Here is a 17,160-nt window from a genome sequence, read left to right as displayed (position 1 = left end):
ATGTCTAGCCCCATGTCAGATTTCAAAATTGAATATAAAAAAATCTGTTTGCTCCTTTCAGAAATGGATTTCAGTGCAGAATTCTGCTGGTGTAGCACTATTAACTGATGTGTTTTGAAAAATAACATGTTTTCCAATGACAGGATCCCTTTAACAATTACAAAACACAATGTTAAATGTAGTACTATTTAAAGTTATTCATCTTTTTAATTCTTGTGCTACCTAAAATTGTAGCTGTTCAGTTGGACCACAAACCCAGCATTCTTGGATTTACTTTATCTATAACAAATCCACTTAGATTGGGTCCCCTCACAAACATAATGTGTAAAAGTTAATTTATACTCTGTGTCCTCTCCTCCTAACAATTACATTCTTGGCTCAACCATACGGATATCTTACAACATTCCTTAATATCGCAGTAATTAATTATTCATGCTCAGTAGAAAACATCCCGGGGCTACAGAATGTCACCAAAGAGCTTAATTTAATCATACACGCTGATACTGTCAACCGATTTAGAAGACAAAGCTCGGTTGGCTATGGATAGAAAATTAGCAGTTAGAATAAAGGCAATGGCTTCTTTAGAATTCCAGTTAGACACAATATTGCTGCAAAGAGAGTTTCTCTGATAGGAATGGGTCTGTTGACAGGGCTACACCTGTAGGCCTACAAGTTGCAAAACATAGCACTTATGAGTTTTTGCACACCTTTAAACATGTATTTATAGCATTTTAATCTTAGTTATTCAGTGTCATCACCTTTTTTTAACCTTTCACTATTGAGAAAGGCAGCTACACCACAGAGGCAATGGATTTGATTTATGTACAGTACATTTTTTAGATATATTCTTAAAATATAGGGGTTACAGAAAGATGCAGGAAGGGGATTCAAGTATAATTATACATAGAAGCATGTACAGTACATTTTGGTTATTTTTTTAGTGCTGGAAAAGACAGAAAAATGTCAATATAGACTTAGCAAATCACTGTTTGCCCTTGTAAAATGTTAACAGTAATACAGTAGCAAAAACTTTTGGTATTATTAATATGAAGGGATATAAGTGTTTAGTAATGCATGACTCTTGTGCAGGAGCATATCTGAACATGCCATCTTCAAATCTATTCTGAAATTTTCCTTAGATTAAAAGAGCATACATTGTCTGTTCCAGTTGTGTGTATGTGTTTGGGGTGAATGTATTGCCTGCTCTCATTTTTCTGTAAAAAAAAAAAAAAAAACACAGCAAGAAGTAATGTCAGGCTGGGCAGCATAGACATGTTGTAGGGGCTTTCTATTCTTGATTATTTGGAAACAAGTCCAAATCTACAACTTGCATTGGAGAGGAAACCACTTACTGTGCTGATTTGTCACACTACTGCCCTAAATGAGGCACAAGGACACAATGCCAGAATTTGAACACTGGTCTGTTTTTTAAGGTGGTCGTATATGGGCAGATTTAAGATGCTGATTCGGGTCCTGATTTGACAGCTTATTTGGCAGTGTATGGGGCTTTCTGATAGGCCCATCTGACCAATATTTGGCTAAAAATTGCCCAGTAGTTAATCAGGCAAGTTTTATTTTCCTGTTGGCTCGAGAACTGCTTCAGCTAGTTCATGTGGTCCTTATCCCAACAGCCCCTATTCTGGTTGTTGTATCTGATTATTTGGCCCTAGGGCCAATGATTGGATTAAGCCTATGCTCCATTTTAAATTGGCATATCAGGGGAAAGATCCACATGTTTGGCGACATCACCAAACCATGGATTTTAGGCTAGGGGGCAAGATGATATTAATGATTGCGGATTCTACTAATGCAGAGAATCCACTGCCCTGTTGCTCCCCTTGTTTTCTGAATGCAGGGTGGATTTCTTTGCGAAATGCAAAACGAAGCGTTTTGCACTGAAATCAGCTGCTTATCCCTACACCCGAGCGGAAACAATGCTTCTGGGTGCAGGCAGAGCAAGAGTGGAAGAGCAGCAGGGCAGCGGATTTTTGGCCTGCATTCCCTAGGCTAGGCCAATAGAATATGGAGAAGCCGCACACCACACACTCCCAAAGGTTCTTATCCTGGTGCCCAGTGATAGAGGAATCGGCAGCCTCACAACAAGGGTAAGAAGAATTTCACCGGCACACAGCAATTGTAGTAGCAGGGCAAGCCCTTGCAATTTTATTATGCAGTAGTGCAACGTTTCGGGGTCACGCCCCTTTGTCAAGCAAGGGCTTGCCCTGCTACTACAATTCCTGTGTGCCGGTGAAATTCTTCTTTCCCTAGGCTAGGGCCAGACATTTGCAGATCTCAGCCTGCTTTCTCCTCCGGCTGAGCATCTGCTGCTCTTCAGCTCTGCCTGCACCCAGAAGCATTGTTTCCACTCAGTTGCTGCCAGACGTGGTGGATTAAGGCCCCGAAAGCATCTCGTAACAAAATTGACCCTGCCTTCAAAAGACAAAGGCAGGGCAGTGAATTCGCCTCCTGAGGAGAATCCACATTCTTAGGGATCGTCTGGCTCTAGCCTAGTGCATTTTGAGCACTTCTCTGTTATAAGATCTGTTATGCTTCATTCAGTCTCTACCAAGGCAGATCACCAAGTCAACTTCTTGGTCTGGTCCCTTGCTCTTGAGCTCAGTGCTCCTGAGCTCATTGTTCTAGTGTTCTTAGTAAGCGCCTTCCTACTTACCCCCTTTTACTGCATGCTGATCTCCCAGTTTTGACCCCTGCTCTGTTTGTATAAACGTTTGCTGTTTGCTTATTTACTTACTTTCACAGCACTTTATTATATGGACTTGTCTTTGTCTGCCCCTTTGTCTGCCACTGTGCCTCCAGTCAAGTTTACAGTCTCCTTTGCTGGCTACCCTGCCTGTGTCTGCTCCTGTGCCCACACTACCCAGCCTATATCCGCTCCTGTGGCGGCTACCCATCCTGTATTCACTCCTGAACTGGCCACCCAGCCTGTGTCCCCTCTTGTGCTGACTGCCCAGCATGCCCAGACCGAATATTGTGAATTCTGGTATATGCCAGAGGGGCTGTTGTAATATGCCATAAACAGTTACTATTTAGAGGACTGGTTGGGGACTGTATGGACTTCTATGTACATGGGCCCATGCTGAAACCCAGACTTAGCCTGCTACCCAGCCTATGTCTGCTCCAGTGTCGATTAACCAGCCAACCAGCTCCTGTGCCCACAGCCTGCCTCTTTTCAGCAGATCTGCCTTTTCCAGCCTCTGAGGATTTGTATGCCCTGGCATCTAGACCTGAGGACCTGCCTGCCCTGACCACTGGGCCTGCGGACTTGAAGATATGGCAAGGGAATTATGAACCAGACTAAGAGTGGCATGCAAGATTTGTCCACCCCGGTTAAAGCTTCGCTACAGCGGCAACAAGTCTCCCGAAAGATAACACAAGATAAACCTATTACTCGTAGCGACCTGACTTAAGCTGGCCATAGACGCAAAGATCCGATTGTATGAATCAACGTACGATCTGACTTTCCCATCTCCCGACCTGCCACTAACCATTCAGATCAAAGTCTTACCATTCCGATCAAATAAAGTAGTAAAAGAACAGATCAGCCAATGTACTACCTCTGACAGCAATCGTACGATAGTTATGTCTGACAAAGCTAGTGACAGTCTCCCACTGAAAATCGTACGATCGTCAATACATGCAGAGATATTATTGGCAGGCAACAGAAATTTTCTAACCTGTCCGATAACCAAACGACCGATGTCGGGACTCTCCACACACGGTCCGAAATTCATACGAATCCACGATTCGTACGATCGGATCGTTGCGCCAATGGCCAGCTTAAACTTTGGGAAAATGAAAAGGGGGGCAATACTTGCAGTGTCTGTATTTTATCCTATGAAAATAGTTTTTTGGAGATTTGTTGTGTTCGGTAGCGAAGATTTTGCTGCGGGCGACAAATCTACTTGTGTGCCATCACCCTAAATGAAGTAAAGCAATTTATTGCTTGAGAACAGCAAACATGATCATGCCTGCTCCTATAGCCTTTGAGCAAATTTAAGTAGTAGTGTTGTGAGAGTTTAAATGTTGCATACCCTTTCTTATGCAAGATTCTCTTTGTCTGCAAGCCACTCCTCATCAGGGCTCCAGGTTCTTCTCCTTTGGTTTGGTTCCTCATAAACCAATTGGATTTTCAGCTTTCTTTCTACTGTGTTATTCATGGATTTATTTCTAGAATAAAAATAGAATTGCATGTTTTTTTTAAATTGACATAGCGACCATAAAGCTCCCACCCTTCAAATAGACATTGTTTTCACATTTTAAATGTTGCCACACATCTCCCAAAGTAAATCATTTTAGATCATCATCTGCCCAGTTCTACATATGTACAGCCAGACCCCATTTCCACCTAAACTTATCACTATTTGCTAAAAGTCCAGTTGGAAGGGGTTTGTTGGAAGGTGAACAGAACAACCCTTTTAAACTAAGTTACAGAACTATTTCTAAACCAGTTCTTGGGTTGTGCATTTACTCTCATAATTAAACTGGCTCCCCTAAAAAAATCTATAATATAAAAAAAAACCCAGGTTCCAAGCATTCTGGATAACAGGCCCCATACCTGTATACAGTAATTCTAAATATAAATATATATAATTTCCATGCAGTTATATTTAGTTAGGGAGCCCCATTATTTTTAAATGTTTTACTTCCTTCCAGCCCTCCTGAGTGTAGCCATTAAAAAAAATGTAATCCGCTTCCAGAAACAGAAGTACATTGCAGACCCTGTGCCTTTTTGCTATAAAACAAGCTACTTCATTTTCAGGAATACATAAACTTGGGGTTTTCTGAGTAGGCTGTTGCTTTTCATGTTTTGCTGGCATGCAAACAGTTAAACCTGGGCATTTGTTTCATCCTGTCTGTGACATTTTTATAAAAGAAAGTGGGGCGCGTTATTCTCTGCAATGAAACCACTCTCCAGTCAAGTGTGGGAAAAATCTCTAAGCAATTTGGCAGTTTAAAAGCGTAGAAACCAATGTGAAAATGTCTCAACAGTGATGCCCACCTCTCCCTCTCTCTCCTATCACGGCATCAGAACGTGGCTGTATCCATGGTAACTTAGTAAATGGCCTTGGAATGAGGGGGAAAAAACAAGCACAAGTTAGAAATGCTTACCCCCCCCCACACACACACACTCATTCTTCTAAATTTTCAGTACAAGAAGAAATGCAGATTTTACTGGAAATATTGCAATTAATGAGTGTTAAATGGTCCTGTTGAGCCTGTGCAGTCAACAGTGAACAAGTTAGTTACTCATCACCACCCCATACACCAGGACACCCACTCATTTTTGTAAAGTCACATGTACAAGGTATAATGCCACTAAAAAAATAGGTTTAAAATAGGCCTTGTTTACCATAAATTAATTTACCATGAGCCATGTTACCACTATTTTGCCTCTAAAGATCAGTACCCTGGCCAGCCCCGGCCTAAGTTTCAAATGTAGCAGCTGCTGTTAAGTACAGTATTTCCTTGTCCTTTACATACTAAAAAGTCTCCTGCCTTGGGTACGATTTAATGAAATGTATATATTATCCTGTGTACACTGTAAGTTAATATACTGTAGCTGTTATATTTCATGTATTGAACAAAGCAAAACACACCCTGTGCATTGCCTGGCAACTCTTATTTACGGTTACTGTACATGTTATTGTGTGTACAGTGCATGTGGATTTCTTTGGAGGCCAAGGAAAACAAAGAATAATGCAAGGCTTCAGGGCAAATCTGTGTGCTAGCGAATAAACGAAGACTGAATGTGTTTTTGTTTTTGCGATAGAAAGAACGATGGGTACAAATGTCACACTAACAAAAACTAACAACCTAGAATGTAAAGAGTTTCTAATCCATTAAACTCTAGAGGAGACCTTTATTTTGGTGGCTCGGTCTCCCCACATATAATCCTTTTAATTCAAAATGATTTCTGGCTGTTTATAGAGCCAAGAGTAGCTTTTTGTAAGGAAAAGAGCAGAGGCAAGCTGTTTAAACGCACGTTTACATCTACAGACCCTAATCCTGCTCTGCATTTCTTTAAGTGGAGGATTTAGGGAGCAATGGTTTATATCATCTGTTTTTTCGACAGGGAAAGGCTTTGCTAATAAGATATTTGCTGCAGACGTTTTTCCTGGCAGGTTTTTGGAAATCATTGCTATGAGAACAGAAAGTTGTGTCTATTTGTCATTGTGAACCAAAATTTTTTTTCCCCTTATGTAGTGTAATATGGTCCGACAGACACATTATTATTTCAGAATCATTTTATGAAATCCATGTAAATTGTTTTACATTTCGGTTTCAAATGACTTTACTAAGCTTAGTTTATATGCAGATGTTTGATGATGGTAAGAAACATACCACTGGTATATTTTACTCTTTGCTAAGTGTTCCTACAGTTTTATCCTTGATAATTAAAATGACACTGCCTTATGATAATAGCCATCAATCTGTCCTGTTGCATTAATTCCTTTTGTGGCTACTGTGATATAGATTTAATTGCTGTTATATAAAATAAAGTAATATGACTGGGGATTGTGTTTTGGTCATTATTAGCTGTTCCCAAACTGTGGGACTTTCTCCCCTAGGGGGGCTCAGAGCCTTGATTTGGGGGCCAGACTAAAGGCCAGGTAGGTACAGATTTGGAGAGAATGCATATTTTCTCTTCAGAATATTTGAGAAAGTGCAGCTTGGAGGTCAATTACAGCAAAATTTGGTGTAAACACAGCATTGGTGTCCTTAATATTATTGAAACTATGGCTGAATGATTGATTTGTATAGGATTCCCACCAGCGGTCGGATCGCGGGACCGCATCAACTGACAGATGTGGCCGTGGTCCGACGGGATTTTTAGGCCTGTCCGATCTACATTCTGATCGACAACTTTCTGCTAGATACACGGGCCAATAAGCTGTCGACTGGTCTCTTGTAAACCTTACTCAAAGTTAATAATACCCAGAAAATAGTGGTTTATTCGCTGATTGGCCAAATCAAAATATATCATGAAACAGTTAACAATGAAAACGAAATTTGTGTCTGTTCCTATTGAACAGTATATTAAAAGGAACTGTCAGGGCAATGTCTGTAAGTCCAAGGCATTGTCAGGGCCTGCGGGCTTTCACTGTTGTTGAAGACTGGACCAAGAAGGAAGCAGCATTACAGACAGGCAAGAGCAGTCCAATATGTGGTACACAAGGGGTTAAAAGGCTCAAAGTCGAAATCCAGGCAAAAGTCAGGGGCAGGCAGCATGATCAGAAACAGAAGGAGGGTCAGGAACCAGGAATCAATCAAAACAGCAAAGTTGCTCAATCTTTGTTGCTGAATCACAGCAGCTTTTAAAGAAGAGGGAGAGGTTCAATCACTGGAGGTGCCAAATGTTATGCACCCCCAGTGATAGTTTTCACTTATCTGATAACCCCGGGCCAGTGCTTACTATGGAAATAGTGCAGCAGGCTTAAGCATTAACTCAAGCATAATAACACCTTTGTGCATTGGATCTTTTTTATTATGTGCTCTTACTGTTTTGGTAAAGGTTGTAAGGTGCAAGTTTAGGTACTAAATATTTGTGAAAAAAGTGTTTCTGCTTCCACACTATTGCTTAATATGGCAACTAAAAATGGTGCCTGGCCATCATGCATCATGCACTTGACAAGCACCCAATAAGTTTGATCCACTTAGTAATGTTTATGTGTGTTCCCACTCATCAGCATGCCATGTGCTCATATTTTCCAGCTGTATTGTGAAGCCAAGATTCATTTGAATAACAATTTCATGTGCTGGCTATTTTAATGGGACACTAAATCTAAAATGTGATTTAATAAAAAATAAAAAAAAACCTATAGCATCAGTTGCAAATATCTTTTAAAAGTTCCCACAGCCTTCTATATTTCAAAGTTTACTGTATGTAGGCTTAATGCAAATACATCTTCAGCTTGTTAGGGAGAACCCTGATATAGGTTTACACAGGAACTCTTAAACTGTAATTTCAAATACCTTTCATCCCTTACTGTCTGTTTCTTAAAGGAGAAGTAAAGTCAAAAATCAAATAAAGCTCTAACTGATGACCATGAAATAAAAGTATCCTTACCAGTAAGCATTCCCTCATTCGTTTTTCTACTAAGGTTTGTGCTGTCATCGTTTTTGAAGAAAGCTCAAAGCTGTATATGGAAGCATTCCCTGGCTGCAGTCCAAAAACGAGTCCTATTAGGGCACACGCATGCGCAATCATTCACAGCAGTGCCCTGCACATGCGCATGAGTATATTGTGGCTTTCCTTTGAAGAGCTGACGTTGCAGGCACGTGATTTAGCCTTTCCTCATTCCTGACCTCTGCCCCCGCCTGCTTTCACTCAACCGCCAATCGCGATGCTTCTTCCCTGTTGAAGCTTACATGCTCCTGCGCTCACTCCGGTTTTAATTTACAGCTTGGCAGTGAGCACAGGAGCTGAGCAACGGAGGTCAGCTCAATATTCTCAGCTAAATATTCCCAGCGTTTTGGTCTGTCTGACAGAGGTCTGTCTAAATACATGTTTAATAAAAGGAAGCCTTTATTTTAACTTTGTTTTAATGCCTCCTTGTTTAGAGGCTGTTGGTCTGAAATGATGCGCATGCGCAGTACAGTAGAGGCGGAAGTGAGGTACCGAATGGAAAATGGCGGCGCCAAAGTTTGAACGGTGGAGAAACTAACGAACAAGGGTACACAAAGCCACTACTAAATAGACACTTTTAATATGGCGTTTCAGGAGGGGGGCTGTTGGTAAACAGAAAGAAATAGGTATCGTTTTTTAACTTTACTTCTCCTTTAAACGGTACCTATAAACTGTATGTATAGCTTGTCAAGCTCTAGACATTTTGGGGGCCTGAAAAATCATTTGCTGTGAGGCCCAGTAATATCTAGCTATACCACTGAATGTGGCTAGAAACTATGCTTTTTCTTTAGTGAACTTGCTATACTAGCAGAGAGGTTCAGCAACCCTGTAATAATATTTCACGGCTTTACAACTGTCTACGGAATTTTTCCATTTCTGATTGTTAGATAATTTTTAGTCTGCGTGACACTGTATATGCTCTGTATGTTCTGGAGAGATGCTGAGTGAGTTCAGGGCTCATTGGAAATCATCAAGCTGAAAATGAGGTTCATTTGTCATAGACTATGATGCTGCGGCTGATTATTTAATTCATGCACTGTTTAATGAACTGCCATGTAGTGTAAATCTGAATTAATTATTCATTACATAAACAATAGTGAAGTAAAGAGCAAAAGTCACTGCAGTATGACTGTTTTGAGCTACAGGATTGTGGTAGCCTTAATCACAATAAGTTTTTGCCTTTAACTAAAAAGTAACTTTAAAGGAATTGTTCTGTGTAAAAATAAAAACTGTGTAAATAGACAGGCTGTGCAAAATAAAAAATGTTTCTAATAAAGTTAGTTAGCCAAAAATGTAATGTATAAAGTCTGGAGTGATTTGATGTATATTATGTCAGTCAGATCACTACTTCCTGCTTTTCAGATCTCTTGGTTTACACTAACTGGTTACCCTGGCTACCAGGCAGTAACCAATCAGAGACTTGAAGGGGGGCCACATGGGTCATATCTGTTGCTTTTGAATCTGAGCTGAATGCTGAGGATCAATTACAAACTCACTGAACAGAAATGTACCATGTGGCCCCCCTTCAAGTCGCTGACTAACTCAGAGTTATAGAGCTGAAAAGCAGGAAGTTGGATTCTGGTTGTTTTATTAGACATCTGTTCACTCCAGTCTTTATATATTACATTTTTGGCTAACTAACTATATTAGAAACATTTTTTATTTTGCACAGCCTATGTATTTATCCAGTTTTTATTTTCACACTGAACTATTCCTTTAAATTAATATGCAATACAATTAAATATTTGGTGGCTAAGGAAAAAGAAACCACCGAAAACCTTTAAAACAATAAATTTTGAGACTTATCTATAAAAATACAGTCTCATAGATGTATGTGCTGTATAAGAATTTGTGTTCTCCCAATTTAGTCCATTATTCTTATATATTCATATGCATTTTGTCACCAGCTAAGTCAGTATGCTGATGGTGTACAGCCACTGCCAATACAGCTTTCTTATCCTCCCCATAGGCTGTTTTTACCATCTACTGACATGTTGGAAAATTAGTAATTGTTTCACTGATACTCAGGTATGAGATGCAGAAAGCGCCGAATTACGGAAAGGCCATCTCCCATAGACTCCATTTTATCCAGATTTGTCCACATTTTTAAAATGATTTAATAATGTAATAATAAAACAGTACCTTGTACTTGATCCAAACTAAGATATAATTAACGGAAAAGAATATATGGTGTTGGGGAGCACCAACCATCAAATACAGTATATGGTGTGCAAAGCCAAATAACAGTTATATGCACAAAAAGGAGAGAAATAGAAAGAGCTGGCCCTCACAGTTGCACCTTCCCATATATAACCTCCGAAGTAGTTGGAAGCATTGAAATTAAAACATAACTTTTAATCTGTATTTAAAATAGATGTCCATACAAAAATAATATATAAAGGTTAAAAGAACAGCGAGAAACAGGACGTTGATTGACCAGTAATGGAGGGTTATCACGGACAGTGCTGAGCAGCTATTTAACCCAACAATAGGTTAATCTCAATGGATGTTGGGTATGGATTGTGAACCTAATCAGCAAACGGCTAACTTGCCTTGCTGATAAATGTCTATTTTATCGCTAATAAATTCTAGTACACGGTTCATTCAGCCAGTTCCAACCCCTTCACCCTCATGTTTCACCACCCGCAGTAGCGTACCCTACAGTGATAATGCCGTTTTGCTTCGGTGCTTGATTTCTATAGAGAGCTGAAGTTCTGGCCCACGGATCAATTCACCACATCCAACCCCTTCACCCTCGTAGTACACCCTCCCGATCCGTTTTACAATAAAGGTCCCTATCAGACGTCCTGCCTAGCTGAAGCTAAAAGATGCGCCTTTTAGCTTCAGCTAGGCAGGACGTCTGATAGGGACCTTTATTGTAAAACGGATCGGGAGGGTGTACTACGAGGGTGAAGGGGTTGGATGTGGTGAATTGATCCGTGTTTGGATGTGGTGAATTGATCCGTGTTTCAATGCTTCCAACTACTTCGGAGGTTATATATGGGAAGGTGCAACTGTGAGGGCCAGCTCTTTCTATTTCTCTCCTTTTTGTGCATAAGATATAATTAATCCTTATTGATAGCAAAACCAGCCTATTGGGTTTATTTAATGTGTACATGGTTTCTTAGTAGAAAATTACGGAAAGATCTGTTAACCAGAAAACACCAGGTGACAAACATTTGTCCTAAGAAGTAGGGATAGACTTCATAAACTTGAGCTATTCAGACTAGTTGGTATCTCATTATTATCCCTTTATTAATCTCAGAAATGTGTTTGTCTGGCTGTTGAGATGTAATTTACATTGCAAGCAGTGCCAAACATTTGCAAAAATGATATTTTAAATAACGCTTGTGATTTTTAATTGCATTCCCCCCTAAAAGTTTAATGACTGACAGTTGTCCTGTTCCTTTGTTTGTATCCTCTTCCTCAATTGCCTTTCCTAATACAATTTACTTGCTTTATTTTGCTGAGATATGCGTGGGATGTTCCTGATCAGTAGTCTGTAAAATAAATATGCTGTTGGATTCTCTTTATTGGTGCTGTTACTGTCCTGATAATTCCCTCAATTTTACTGTTTCCCTGCATAATTCTCCTCTGTCACATTCTCATAATGTTTATAGCTCAGCCTACAGTCCATACCAACATTTTGGATTTTATCAGGGTCTTCTACAGTCTCTTAATCACATCCCCCCACACACACACACACCCTGTATATAATTGTTTGGCATCCCTTTCTGAAAGCATTTTTTCTTTCTATGCTATGAAAGCAATAAGGGCTGGGACACACTGGGCGATTTGGGGAGATTTAGTCGCCTGGCGACTAATCGCCGCGTCTTTCCACGACCAATCTTCCCCGAATGCCTCCCCTCGCTCTGCACCTGGCTAAAATGAAAAATCGCCTGCGCTAATCACACGCGGCGATTCGTTTTCCGAAGTCGCCCGAAGTTTCCTCGTGAGGCAACTTCGGGCGACTTCGGAAAACGAATCGCCGCGTGTGATTAGCGCAGGCGATTTTTCATTTTAGCCAGGCGCAGAGCGAGGGGAGGCATTCGGGGAGAAAAGTCGCGGCGATTAGTCGCCAGGCGACTAAATCTTCCCAAATCGCCCAGTGTGTCCCAGGCCTAAATATACAAAGGAGAAAAAGTGATCAGAGCACATTCCCTGATCTATGCAAGTGCATGCTAACTTGTCCTGTTTTAAAAATCATCCCACAGTAACAGTCTCTCCTCAAAATAGACGCAGAAGAAAAGACAAGATTTAAAATCCTTTTTGGTAAAGGTCTAATATTTTTATATTTTCATATCTGGCATTGACTGCACAGACATTTTTTTTTATATCTGTCTTATTTGTTAACTTCTTCTAAAATTCACTGTCAAAATGGCTACTGGAAGAGATGCTAGACATATAATTATAAATACATATATATTTATATAGTGTGAGAGAAACAGTGCAGTTTTACTAATCAAAGGCAAGTTGATCAAACAGAAGTTGAACAGAGTCAGTAAGTGAAAACATTCAGGGAAGTAATCGTGTCCAGTTACAGAAACAGAACAGATCCATGTATGGAGAGATAAGGAGGCTAAATTGAGAGTACACTTTTCATTTTTCTGGCACATTGGTGCATGTCATATTTTACTTAGCATGTTAGTATCGCAATGGCCTCGTGCTAATAATGATAGATTCTGTAGCACTGTTGTGAATGGAGCATTCTTGGAGGCATTCTGGCTGGACCGCCTGCCCCTCTGCTATTGTGCCTAATATGGTATGTACTGAACCAGGGTACAAAAAATAACTAAACCATTAAAGGCATAAAACCAAGGAAATGTGACACAGTAAGTGCTCCTAAAAGAAGAATACTTGAGGCATCAAGTTATGGTGTGAGAGTACACCACTAACATACAAACAGTCCCATACTCAAGGATATTTCTGTTGTACCTACAGCCATGCCACCACCAACAGAACTTTACCAAATGTTTAGGCCACAATTGCACTTATGTTATTGGGTTGTTGTGCCACTTTCCCAGCCAGCAGCCCATGCCATTTAAGGAGCCTCATCCCATGTCACCATCATTTCCCTTCTGGGTTCCACAAATACTGTCCTCCTACTTCAGGCACCAAGTGAGTATTGCGTGCACAGTGTGCCACCCCTGGTTGCAGTATACTACATATGAATATGCCATTGTAGACAAAAAAGGGAGGGGGCATAAGAGGTTTCCAAAAGTTAATTCAGGTTGGAGGATTGTAGTGAGAGTAGCATAGGGCTGCATTTGAAATTACAAGATAGCTCTATGGAGAGGAGCAGTTAACTACATGACTTTTTGGGTTGTATGACCTATAAAGTGCTGCAATAATGAACACTGAGGGGGATTTTTTATTATGCTGTGTCAAAAAAATCAGGATAATACACCACACATCAGGAGGTTTTGCTGTGTAAAAAACGTTAAATGTTTACAAGTTTTTTTTCTTAGACTGACTTCTGTCGGAAGCAATGTAAAATAACGGCAGCAAATCTGGCGTTTGCATGGCGTAAAATTACACACATCTTGATAAATTCACCATTTATTTTACACAGCTTTTTACACTGTTATTTCATCTAATTTTGTTTCACACAGCATAGTAAATATGCCCCCAAGTGTTTGGCTACTCTCCATACTAGGATATTGATCTTTGCTGTGTACAGTTGGCATTTGCTTTGAATTTGTATTTTAAATTCCAGGTTGGAAACAAACAGAAAAGAAAAGTAACAAGTGCTAAAAGCTTTATAGCCTAAACAATACTCTTATGCTTCCTCACACTCATACTTTACTCCCCCTTGCACTAAAGAAATAGGACATTTTATTATATGTTATACTGTATATAATGGTAAGTATTTTCTGTAAAGGCATTAATATTCTTTACTTATTAAAGACTTTTTGTTTATTAAGCAAAATATTTATTCTCTGGTCTGTTGAGGCGTTAACCTCAACTGACTGCTGGCTTATATGAGAGGATTTTCCAGCATTACTGAGATTGATGGGCAGGTAGATCTATAAAATACTGCACTGTTGGGTACTGAGCAAAAATTGAATTTTGCAAACAAAGTTAGAGCTGGAAATGAGCTATTCTGAAGGTCACATTTCCTAGTGACAAGTTTTATTTCAGTAATAAAAGGAAATGAGAATCAATTGCATGATGGTGTTTTTTAATTTCCTGGTGGCGTTTCTAAGCACCCCGGCGCCTTTCACTATTAAAAAAAAATACAAAAAGAATAGATTTTACATTGTTCCATATTTCCAGAACTAGAATATATGTGAAGTGCCTGAAGGAGAGATAAAAACCACACAAAATGGGTTACAGTTTATAAATATATTTTATATGAAGCCTTATCTCATTGTGTGCACAGGGCATTTCTTCTCTATACGGGTTGTTTATGAATGCAATTAGAGAGCGCAATTTAGGATGCTGATTGCCTTGTTTTACATACATAATACAGGTTTTCCTACAATTCCATTGTATTTTCTGGGGTGCACTGAGTTGCACCCCAGAAAATAGCATCCGATGCATTAAAACAGACATCATTTGTGTTTTGATGCAAATCTGGTTGAGGTTGCATCTAGCTTTTTCAGAGTGGGGGTTGTGTACATTCGAAAGTGGGTGTTAAAACAAGCATTTGCATCCAATTCACTGGGCACAAGTCTGGTGTAGTTTGAAGGTGGTGGTGGTAGCTCCAGGGTTCCCCAGTATCAAATATTCATCTGAAGAGGGGATATATATAAGAATATATAGAGTGAGAATACGTATGGAAGAGGTATGTTCCATTTCTACATTTGAATCTCAGTTCTGGCACAGACCAGTGAGCAGTGCTAATGGTTTTGGCTTTCAAGTGGATGGCAATATCTTGGGCTATATAGGAGGAATATTTAGCTGATGGGGCATTGCAGATTAGGATTCCAAAGCATGGAATCTGAGGGTGCTAAAATGGCCATTTTTAACGGTAAAAAGGAGCACCAGGCTGGGTTCCAATGTTAGAGATCAGATTTTTGTCCTTTAAGTACTAGGTTTTATATTAAATAAACCAACATTTAATTTAGTACAACATCTACCATCTTGTTCTCTGACCATTTTCCACTTATGGCAGTTTACAAAATGTGTTCCCAGTAGTAGCTTGGTCCATTAGAGAGCACACCATGATAATAAACATACAAAATGTAAAACACAGTAGGGTTTAGTATAGATGAAGCAGACCTTATGATATCTCATGTCCCACCACAGCACAAAATCTATTTAATGAAAATGTTGATAATGACCTATTTAAATAAAGTGACATAGTATATCCTGTTAATTAGTTTATTTCTAGCATACCACGATCAGAGCTGTTTTAGGAACCTGTGCTAACAGCTTTGGCTGTTCATGGAGCTTTAATATTTCATACATGCAGTGGAGGGTTATGTGAAAATGGTTATAGTTGCCTCAAAGGTTCAGGTCTAGATACGCAGTTAAATCATTGGGACAGGCTCTCAGCTTGTTTGTTATAAGCTCTCAAGTGCACACACTGTGATTAACATGATATTACTCAAGACCTTTTAATCCATAGCTTTTCTCATACAGGTTCCCCGGTTAGTGATATTAAATCAGTCAATGTTTGATATACACTGGCAGCAGTACACATTTGCAAGCACAAACATGGCACTATGCCGCAAGTACTTTCACCCACACATTTATGAACAATCGTGACATTCGGGAGCTAATTTACTAAAACTTGAATTAATCTATTTTTTTTATTAAAACAAAGTCGATCAAACATCCCTCCATGAATTTCACTCATTTATCAATAACTTTTCTCGAAAAAGTCAGAGCGACAAAAGTCGCACCAAAGTCGAGCATCAATTTGTATCATACAATTGATGCTACAAAAAACTTCAAATTGTCTCTGCGAAAACCAAAATTTATTATCCAGCACAGATCATGCTGTCAAGAGTCAGCTTCAGGGACATCTGCCACTGACTTCTACATGACCTCGACAGGTTTGAGATGGAGTATTTTTGGATTTGAATTTTAGCAGCTTTGGGGTATAATAAATCTCTAAAAATCTGAATTTTTATTTTTTCCACAAAAAAAGATTTTTCCCCTAAAAAACTCTACCAGAAAAAAATCGAGGTTTAATAAATGGGCCCATTGAGTTGTTACCATATTGTCTCCCAGTCTGTATTCTCCACCTAGCTACACCTTCTACACCTAGCTATTAAAGGGGTTTTCACCTTTAAATTATCTTTAAGTATGATGTAGAGAGTGATATTCTGAGTTGATTTGCAGTTGGTTTAGTTATTTAGCTTTTTTATTCAGCAACTCTCACGTTTCTAATTTCAGCAATCTGGTTGCTAGGGTCCAAATAACCATAGCATCCATACATTGATATGAATAAGAGACTGGAATATGAAAATGAGGCCTGAATTGAAAGATGAGTAATAAAAATTAGCAGTAACAATAAATTTGTAGCCTTACAGAGCATTTTTTTAGATGGGGTCAGTGACCCCCATTTGAAATAAACTATTAAAAATAAATGGCAACGTTAGGGGAGGATACCGGGAGGGGGGTTTTTTTGTTTTTCTTTGGGGAATGTATTTCTTGTATCTGATCTTTGCTCTTTTTCTTTCCTTAATCTTTGTCTCACGGGTCGAATTGCATCACTGTGATGTTATTGCGAGGTTGGGCAGATGGGGCATCCCCGGGCTAGATGCCTGTGACTTTTCACCTGTAATGGGTACACATCAGACATATGGTGGGCTGGAGCCGTGGGGTTGCCCCGGATGGCCTGCCTCAAACGTATTGTATTGTTTTCTAGATGGCTGCGGGCAACTTTAAAGTTCTTACATGGAATGTCAGAGGGCTCAATAACAAAGTTAAGAAATCAGTTATTTTAGATACGTTAAAAAAGTCTGGCGCAGACCTCATGCTCCTCCAGGAAACGCACTTAGTGGGGCAACGCACACGTGCCCTTAAACGCCACTGGGTGTCCGCTGCTTATACGTCAG

At 39.6% G+C, this 17,160-nt stretch overlaps 1 protein-coding gene and 1 long non-coding RNA gene across 3 annotated transcripts in view; one reads left to right on the top strand and one right to left on the bottom strand.

Annotated features, from left to right (window-relative positions):
* LOC108704335 overlaps positions 1-8,449 on the bottom strand; it is a 38,821-nt gene extending 30,372 nt beyond the window's left edge. The window contains exons 1-2 of the long non-coding RNA XR_001933571.2: positions 8,090-8,449; positions 4,053-4,188 (exon numbers count right to left, since the gene is read on the bottom strand). This is a non-coding gene — a long non-coding RNA (uncharacterized LOC108704335). The remainder of the gene's footprint in view (positions 1-4,052; positions 4,189-8,089) is intronic.
* Positions 1-17,160, top strand: part of LOC108704334 (zinc transporter ZIP11) — a 255,673-nt gene that overhangs the window by 47,658 nt on the left and 190,855 nt on the right. The window lies entirely within an intron of this gene.

The sequence above is a fragment of the Xenopus laevis genome, chromosome 9_10L (genome assembly GCF_017654675.1).
Source record: "Xenopus laevis strain J_2021 chromosome 9_10L, Xenopus_laevis_v10.1, whole genome shotgun sequence".
In the NCBI taxonomy this organism is placed as follows: domain Eukaryota; kingdom Metazoa; phylum Chordata; class Amphibia; order Anura; family Pipidae; genus Xenopus; species Xenopus laevis.
The sequence above is the reverse complement of the archived record's forward strand: the minus strand, read 5'-3'. Positions and strand labels throughout refer to the sequence as shown.